This window comes from Littorina saxatilis, linkage group LG12 (assembly GCF_037325665.1).
Source record: "Littorina saxatilis isolate snail1 linkage group LG12, US_GU_Lsax_2.0, whole genome shotgun sequence".
Lineage (NCBI taxonomy): Eukaryota > Metazoa > Mollusca > Gastropoda > Littorinimorpha > Littorinidae > Littorina > Littorina saxatilis.
Genome location: NC_090256.1, coordinates 44649085 through 44657765, shown reverse-complemented (window position 1 = coordinate 44657765; position 8681 = coordinate 44649085). Strand labels below are relative to the sequence as shown.

The window sequence follows — 8681 nt, the reverse complement described above, 5'->3', positions numbered from 1 at the left end:
CACCACCACCACCACACCACCACCACACCACACCACCACAAGAATAGGTTTACACTCACTTTTTCCTCCACGTTTTAATTTTGGCAATATCATTAAACCAGGATTGCAAAGCAGGGATCATTTGTCAATTTCATAACAACGTACATACAATTTCAGCTGGTTACTGCAATAAAATGTGCATCATCACAGGTTTCTGCTGGAATGACAGTGTCTTATGTGTCAACACAAATACACACACACAAAATGGGTGTGTGGTGCTGCATGCCCCATAATAGATCCTAACTTCACCCTCTAAAGCTCCCTGCAGATGCATGTTTTGTGCACAAAAATAGCCTTTAAAAATATGCAGTATACAAAATAAAAATGCAGACGACATTTCTACATTTGATGGGGGAGTTGTCCTGTATTAGAATTATTTATCAAATAATTAAAGTTAACCAAAGTATATGTAATAAAACCAAGGAGTCCTCTGTTAAGTAGCTCAACACAATGATCGCAGCCCAGGGTGCTAACACAGTTAGGGTATGTTGTTCAAGACTTGGAAGGTCAAGGTTTTAAAGTATGCTTCAGTAACGGAATCTTATAACAAAGCTAAAACATTTACCACTGAAGCAAAACCATCTCTGAACAATTCAAAATTGTCACACGTACTAGTTTTACATTTTAAGGATCTTGCCAAGTGCATATCTTTTTATTGTGAAAAATTTGTATTGCATGAATGCAAACAAAAGAAAACACAATGTCTTGTGATCTGTAAATGTTCTTGATACTTAATACATTACAGGGAACCTTATAAATTGTTCAAGTGAAGTGAAGTACTGTAGCCTATTTAGCTTGTTCATTTTCTCCCTTTAACCTTCGCCGGCACTCGTGGGTCCGTGCGGACCCAGAAGGGTGTTTGATTGCAAATATCTTTTAAACGAGTTGGAATTTTTTAATGAGCTTTTAGAAATGCCTCAGACACCTAACAAGCTATCATCTCCTAAAAGCTCATTAAATTTCAGTGATAATTAATTAATTAATTAATGGTCAAATTTAGACTACACACGGAAGCATTCGTGGGGACGTGCGGACCCATACTTCTCAAAGAAGGAAAAGCGTGTATACCCTTCCGAGGCACTCGTGGGTCCGTGCGGACCCAGAAGGGTGTTTGATTGCAAATATCTCTTAAACGAGTTGGAATTTTTTAATGAGCTTTTAGAAATGCCTCAGACACCTACAAAGCTTTCATCTCCTAAAAGCTCATTAAATTTCAGTGATAATTAATTAATTAATTAATTAATGGTCAAATTTAGACTACACACGGAAGCATTCGTGGGGACGTGCGGACCCATACTTCTCAAAGAAGGAAAAGCGTGTATACCCTTCCGAGGCACTCGTGGGTCCATGCGGACCCATACTTCTCAAAGAAGGACAATTGTGCAAACCCTTCCGTGGCACTCGTGGGGCCATGCAGACCCATAATATTTTACCAAATACCGTGTGTAGTCTAAATTTGACCATTAATTAATTAATTAATTATCACTGAAATTTAATGAGCTTTTAGGAGATGATAGCTTTTTAGGTGTCTGAGGCATTTCTAAAAGCTCATTAAAAAATTCCAACTCGTTTAAGAGATATTTGCATCAAACACCCTTCTGTGTCCGCACGGACCCACGAGTGCCACGGAAGGATATGCATATTTTTCTTTCTTTGAGAAGCATGGGTCTGCACGGCCCCACGAGTGCCACGGAAGGATATGCACATTTTTCCTTCTTTGAGAAGCATGGGTCTGCTTGGCCCCACGAATGCGTTCGTGTGTAGTCGATAACGAGTGCCGGCGAAGGTTAAGGTAATTTTGTCTCAACAATCATGTTATCTGCTACAAGTCTATAAACTGCTGTAAACCTTTCTGCCCTTGAAGTAGATTCATGCCCTTCTGTGTGGGCACCTTCTTCTTCTTCCTCTTCAGTGTTTGCATTTGGATGTGTGCTCTCTGGCCAAGTCTTGTTGCACAGGGGTGGCAAGGAAAGGCAACCCTCTCAGAACGTGTTGCAGAGTCTGTTCTTCCTACCCTAGCCACAGTCCGCTGTAGGTGCAAAACCTATCCTTTTGAGGTGTACCTTCAGACAGCAGTGTCCTGTGCGAAGGCGGAAGATGGCTCTCTGTTCTGTGTGAGTAAAATGGGGATATGGTCTTGAATGAGCTGGTATCTGTCTGTCTTTTTGTTGTTGATATAGACATCAAAGAAGCTCCAGCACCAGCCAAGTGTTGACTGTTTTCTTTATGCGTAACCTAGTCCTGGCAGCAGCTGTTGTCCATCTGTAAACAAGCAAGATCATTATTATAATATATTGATGGTGTATATGTTTTACCAGAAAGACGAGTAAAATACCACTTAATTTTTGAGTCACTTGAGAAAATGTGACTCTATGTAATCGGTCAGTGTTAGTCTGTCCGGCCGGCCGTCCGTCCGTAGACACCACCTTAACGTTGGACTTTTCTCGGAAACTATCAAAGCGATCGGGCTCATATTTTGTTTAGTCGTGACCTCCAATGACCTCTACACTTTAACGATGGTTTCGTTGACCTTTGACCTTTTTCAAGGTCACAGGTCAGCGTCAAAGGAAAAAATTAGACATTTTATATCTTTGACAAAGTTCATCGGATGTGATTGAAACTTTGTAGGATTATTCTTTACATCAAAGTATTTACATCTGTAGCCTTTTACGAACGTTATCAGAAAAACAAGGGAGATAACTAGCCTTTTCTGTTCGGCAACACACAACTTAACGTTGGGCTTTTCTCGGAAACTATAAAAGTGACCGGGCTCAAATTTTATGTGAACGTGACTCATTGTGTTGTGAATAGCAATTTCTTCCTGTCCATCTGATGCCTCATATAATATTCAGAACTGCGAAAGTGACTCGATCGAGCGTTTGCTCTTCTTGTTGTTTTAGTAATGAGGCATACATGCAGTTGAACGATCATATCTTGTGATATCTGCCCTCTGAAAAAAACCTACTATTCAAAATGTACTTTTACATCTTGTTTTTTTAACTTAGGCTTTTGAAGATCCACATTTACCACCCAAAAGGAGCCTGGCGATACTGGCATGCTTTAATTAAGATGACGTGTTACTCAGAAATAGTGCTTTTAGTTATGCGCTATAGAAATCTCCTTAATAAATAAATAAATACTGGTGGTGGTTCACTGCAAAGCATAACCTGATATGATTTCTTCATAGCACCTGACTGGAAATGAAGTTTCATACAATAAAAACTATACTGCGCCAGATTTACAGCAGTTCTGTTGAATTCACACAGTCAGAAAATTTCAAGGCTGTCCTCAACATTCTATGCTCACACACACACACACGACTTGACTTCACTTAGGAAGGTTATGTGATGCTTAAATAATCTGTCTTGCCACTATTTCATCACAAGTAACCACTGTGTTTATTGCTGGTATGTGCCGGAGTGGAGGGATAGTCTTACCCCATGTAAAAAAATTAAAAAAAAAAAAAGCCTGGCAGGTGATCTGAGATGCCTTTAATAACACAAAGCTGCCTCTGTAAACAATTCTGCTTTTACACATGCTATCCCTTAACTTGGATTCATACCAAAATCAAGCCTAGCTTCATAGGAAACAGAATGTTACTTCAGCATTTAGAATTATGATCTTATTCCATGTACACGCCTTGGCAAATCTGACTCGATCACTACAGCAAGAAGTCAGTGTGTTGATTGTTCATATGTGACCAAGTTGAGGGATGAGCTTATCCTATGTTAAAGCCTGGCCTGAACTGAGACGGTGAAGAGAAGTAGTGTGCCTTTAATGACACAATGCTTTCTTTGTAAGCAATAGATTCAACATCTCAGATCTGGTCAGGCCTATACAAATGCCATCCCTCAACTTGGTTCATACAAAAATCATGTGCCTGGCTAGAGAGTGGGGATTTGTTGTTCTCTTTTTCGAAATCCAAAATAAGCAAAATCAGGTCTTAAAAAGGAGCAAGTCTTAAAATGGGAGTGAATTTACAGATGTTATGAACAAGAAGTCTGCGTAAACAGGGTCATTAATAGGAAGGAGTCTTAGATTGGGGTGTCTTAAAAGGGGCAGGGGTGGGGTGGTGTGTGTGTGTGTGTGTGTGGGGGGGGGGGGAGTCCACAGTAATGACCATAAAATAATCAAAATAATACTATTAGTCATCTTATTCTCTACCAAATTTCTAGAGGTCAAGACAATGATACAGATTTTTTACTTGTGTCACTGTTAGTGTCATTCTATGAATAACAGACCAATAGAAAGAGAGAGAAAGAGAGCTCTGTGGGTTTTTTTTACCTGGGTTCATGCTCAGTTGCTTGAAAATTGACTTGTCAGAGGTTCTTCTTCAGCCTTACACCCACATGCAAGAGAACTTGTACCAGATAATGAAATAAGTGAACTTTGAAGTGCATTCATAATTAAAGCCCAATCATGTGGTTCAACCTACCTAGTCTTGAAAAGCCTGTCCGAGGAAACAGAACAAGCACCCTTCCGCAGACCTTCCTAACTGGAGAGTCTTGGTTGTAACCGCACACTTTCTAAAGTAGTCCATAAGCAGTTCCATGTGCCTATGTTTTCACTGGAACCAGCTCCTTTGTGTACCTGTGATCTGGATGAGCTGCAACACATAAAACTTTCATATGAACACTATGTCATAAGTACACCAGTTAGCATACATCAAACACCGAGGAGCATCACAAGATATGTTCTAAGGAGGTAACAACTATTGTCACAAAGTGTTTATGATACAGCCACAGGCACATGGCACTGAGTGGTCAATTGGTGAGGGGGGTGGGGGGGGGGGAGGGGGGGGCAGAAGTTCTGCTCAGTCTTGTCTACTGATACAACACTTTGTGGTGGTGTAAGGCAGGTAATCACACCCCAACCACTGGCCCACGCCCACCTGGTGTCGAGTGCCTGAGGATACATCAGTCCCAGTCATGGCTGGCCCCCGGTTTGACCAGACAACTGCCATGTATGGGTACATTTACTTTACAGTACAGATTAGTTTTCAATAGCAATGACATCATGGACGCACACCTGCCCAACACTGACACTGACAGCAAAATCAGCGAACAAACGTGATAAAGAGTAACTAATCGTCACAAACATCAAAATGCTTTGCATTAATTTTCTTGAAGAGGTCATTCTTAACCAGATAATCATTTATAGGCAATTGAAGATTATTATTCCACCTACAGGCTATCACTCCTATGGCTGTTACTTGTAACACATTTCATTTCTTAAAATATGTTTTGTAAAGTACATAGATTTCACTAAAAGGCACATTCCTTCTCATGAAAACAATTTGGCTCACCGTCTCAGATCTGGTAGGGCTTTAAAATGGGATAAGACATGATCTCCAGGGGTCGACACTAACTTATTTGGCCTGGGGCCACACTGGCCCCAGAGATGGAAATTGCTGGGGCGGAAAAAAAAAATCTGGGGCCCACTCTCAGTATTCACGTGCGGCAATGCATTGTCTGTTTTTCTTCATCGTACTGAAGCCAGGGAAATTCTTTCAACCATTTGACATTGAAATTACGACAGCGCTTCGCGCTTTTGGCTGCATCGGTCTCCTTTTTTCGTTTCTCTCCACCCTGTTCTTCATCTTCATTTGACCATGTCTTTTTACACCAGGGATGTGTCGCCACATTTTGCGTTTGGCATTTGAAGGCGATACTTATCTCTCACGCTAAAGAGCGCAATCTGGGAGTTATTTCCCTTACGACATTGTCCTTCGACGATTTGAATGTGTTTTTTTCTTGACTGCGGCATTGATCGTAACGCAAATTTCAGTGACGACTTTGACTGGCGATTTTTAGTGATTGGCTCTGCTGGCATTAGAATTTTCGGTTTGTCATTGTTGGAATTTATCCTGGGGCGGAGTGGGCCCCAAGCTTCGGCAATGTTTGGGGCGGAACACAAAACTCTGGGGCGTTCCGCCCCCCGCCCCCGCTAGTGTCGAACCCTGATCTCTTAACTTGTTCACATACCCCAAAAAGTGCGATTGTGTTATGAATAAATGCTGTAAAAGCTACCTGTACTAGTTCATTAAAAAAACAAATCACAAAATGTCACTTCACCACAGCATGCAAACAGTGTGTTTATTTCTGGTATGTGTCTAAAGGCGGAGACAGACGCACAACACAAAACCCTGTTTTCGACAAAAACACCATCTCAAAACGTCGGGGAAACACATGTTTTTAAAGAGGGGATGTCACTTGCGAAACACACAGATGAAGCGCGGTGCGTGTTTTCACAGAAATATCGGTCAGTGTCAGCTTAACCCGTCCAGCTATCGCCCTGTGTTTGAGTTTGTAAACAACACGGCTGGCAGTGCCCACTGATACGGTCAGTGCCCACTGATACGGTCAGTGTCCACTGATACGGTCAGTGTCCACTGATACGGTCAGTGTCAGCTTGACCCGTTCAGCTACCGCGCTGTGTTTGGGTTTGTAAACAACACGGCTGGCAGCGCCCACTGATATTATTGCCTCTCTTCAATCGTGACAGGATCCATAGACTCTAGTTAGGATTCATGGGTCCGATACTACCCTGAATCGGTACCACATCTGAGTCTGCCATTTTTTTCTATCTCCGTGGTGCCGGAAACCGAGTCACTTGAGTTGATCTTCCGCGTTCATTGGCTGACTACCAAAACGTGTTTTTAGATTTTAGAGCATGCTCTAAAACCCAAAACACGATGCAAAAACACGAAACAGTGTTTTCTGAAACGCGTTTTGGGGGATGTCACATGGGAAACACGCTGTTTTGTGTTTGTTTTGAAAGGAAACACTGTTTTGTGTTGTGAGTCTGACATGGCCTTAACACAGACACACACACACACCATACACACATACACCAAAGCAACACAAAAGCCGAAAACATGCCTACCATCTAAATGAGGATATCCAGTTCCAACTGTCTTCTGCCAATATAACACTGCCAGAGACACCATGGTGTAGAAAGTCAGTTTAAAGAGAGACTACCTGGAAGAAAAATATATATAATAATAATAAAACACCCAGTGCAATAGACATACTTTCTCGTTAAAGGCTTACTTTACTATGTAAAAACACAATCACAGTCTCAGATCTTGTCAGGCTTTTACTTGGGATAAGATCATCCCTCTACTTGGACGCATACCAACATAGATCAGCTTGAATGTTCGTGAAAATATCCCATATTTTGAGTTAACTCACCACAGCAAGCAGTCACTGAATATATATTTTATTTTTTGGTATGTGGCCAAGATGGGAGACAGTGACCCACACTATAGTGACAAAGCAAGTGGGCCTTTAAATTGTAAACTGTTATATAATATGTGCATTTTGACTTCTTCATAAATTATAACCCTGATGCAGGCAGTCATCAGTAGTGGTTTAGTACCTAGAATGAGAAAAGAATGAACTTGCAAGAAAGAAACTGAGTCAAAATCAAAATACCCTTTAAATTACATTAGATTCCACGGGGCAGACAGGGTTTGAAGTTAGAAAGCTCTGAAAATAACTCTGCTATTTGAAATTGACTAATAGTATTAACTTATAACGTCATACATGATACATGATACAAACAAATGAACTAAGGCTTTTGAAGATCCATATCCAATCCTGCTACACAAAGGCACAAGCAGAGGTTGAAATTGCCAGGGTCATTTTCCATCCCCATGTAGCCTGGATTTAATTACTGGCATGTTTTTTTGTAAAGAGGTGTGTCACTCAGAATGACTGGAGATGGTTCATTCAATGCAGAGCATAAAATACCATTGATTTCTTCATGCCATCTGATTTGCCGGTGAATTCACAGGGCGAGAACAATTCAAGACTGGCCTCAACATTTTATGCTGACTGTAAATTGTAATTATATAATATATCCACCCTAGCTAACTGGTACACTAATCACTTGCTCTGGCGGACTTCTTTTTCCAACATCATAAATCTGTTATTTGTACTTTAGCCTTTTGTGGTAAAATATTCTCATTACCAGTTGCACTCACAATCTATTGCTAGTGTATTTTGGAAATGATCAAAAGCCTTACTTGTGTTCTATGACAGCACCATGTCACTGTTGCGGGAAGAATGAGGCAGGGCTTGGTAATAACTGAGACCTGCAAGTAAACAAAACATATTTAGAATCTCATCATGTGTTATTTTGTTATAATTATCTATGTCATGAGGTCTTACATTGCAATAACAAACACACGCATAACTTAACTTAGCAAGGTGTTCTATGTGCTAAGAATAAGAGTAATTGTTTAATGAATTAACGCTGAAGAAGCTACTAGTTGCTTAAACAAATTCATAGCAAAATGTCACTTGATCACCACATCAAGCACACTGTATGTTCATTTCTGGTATGTATGCAAGTGGAGGGATGATCTTGTTCCATGTAAAATCCTAGCTCAGCTGATCTCTCTCAACTTGGATTCATACCACACATTAGGAGCCTGGCTGTTTCTGTTCAGTGGGCATTTCTCCATTTGTTTTATTTGAATGCATTTCTTAAAAAGAACACTTCCTCTGCACAGCAAGCAGTCAGGATGTTATATGAAGTCTTATATCGCGCGCGTATCTCCAGACTCGGACTCAAGGCGCAGGAATTTATTTATGCCGTGTGAGATGGAATTTTTTTACACAATACATCACGCATTC

General features: G+C 40.8%; 1 long non-coding RNA gene across 1 annotated transcript in view; it reads right to left on the bottom strand.

Annotated features, from left to right (window-relative positions):
- Positions 1-2103: 2103 nt before the first annotated feature.
- LOC138982037 (uncharacterized) overlaps positions 2104-8681 on the bottom strand; it is an 8542-nt gene continuing 1964 nt past the window's right edge. The window contains exons 2-5 of the long non-coding RNA XR_011460765.1: positions 8069-8137; positions 6925-7019; positions 4475-4645; positions 2104-2301 (exon numbers count right to left, since the gene is read on the bottom strand). This is a non-coding gene — a long non-coding RNA (uncharacterized lncRNA). The remainder of the gene's footprint in view (positions 2302-4474; positions 4646-6924; positions 7020-8068; positions 8138-8681) is intronic.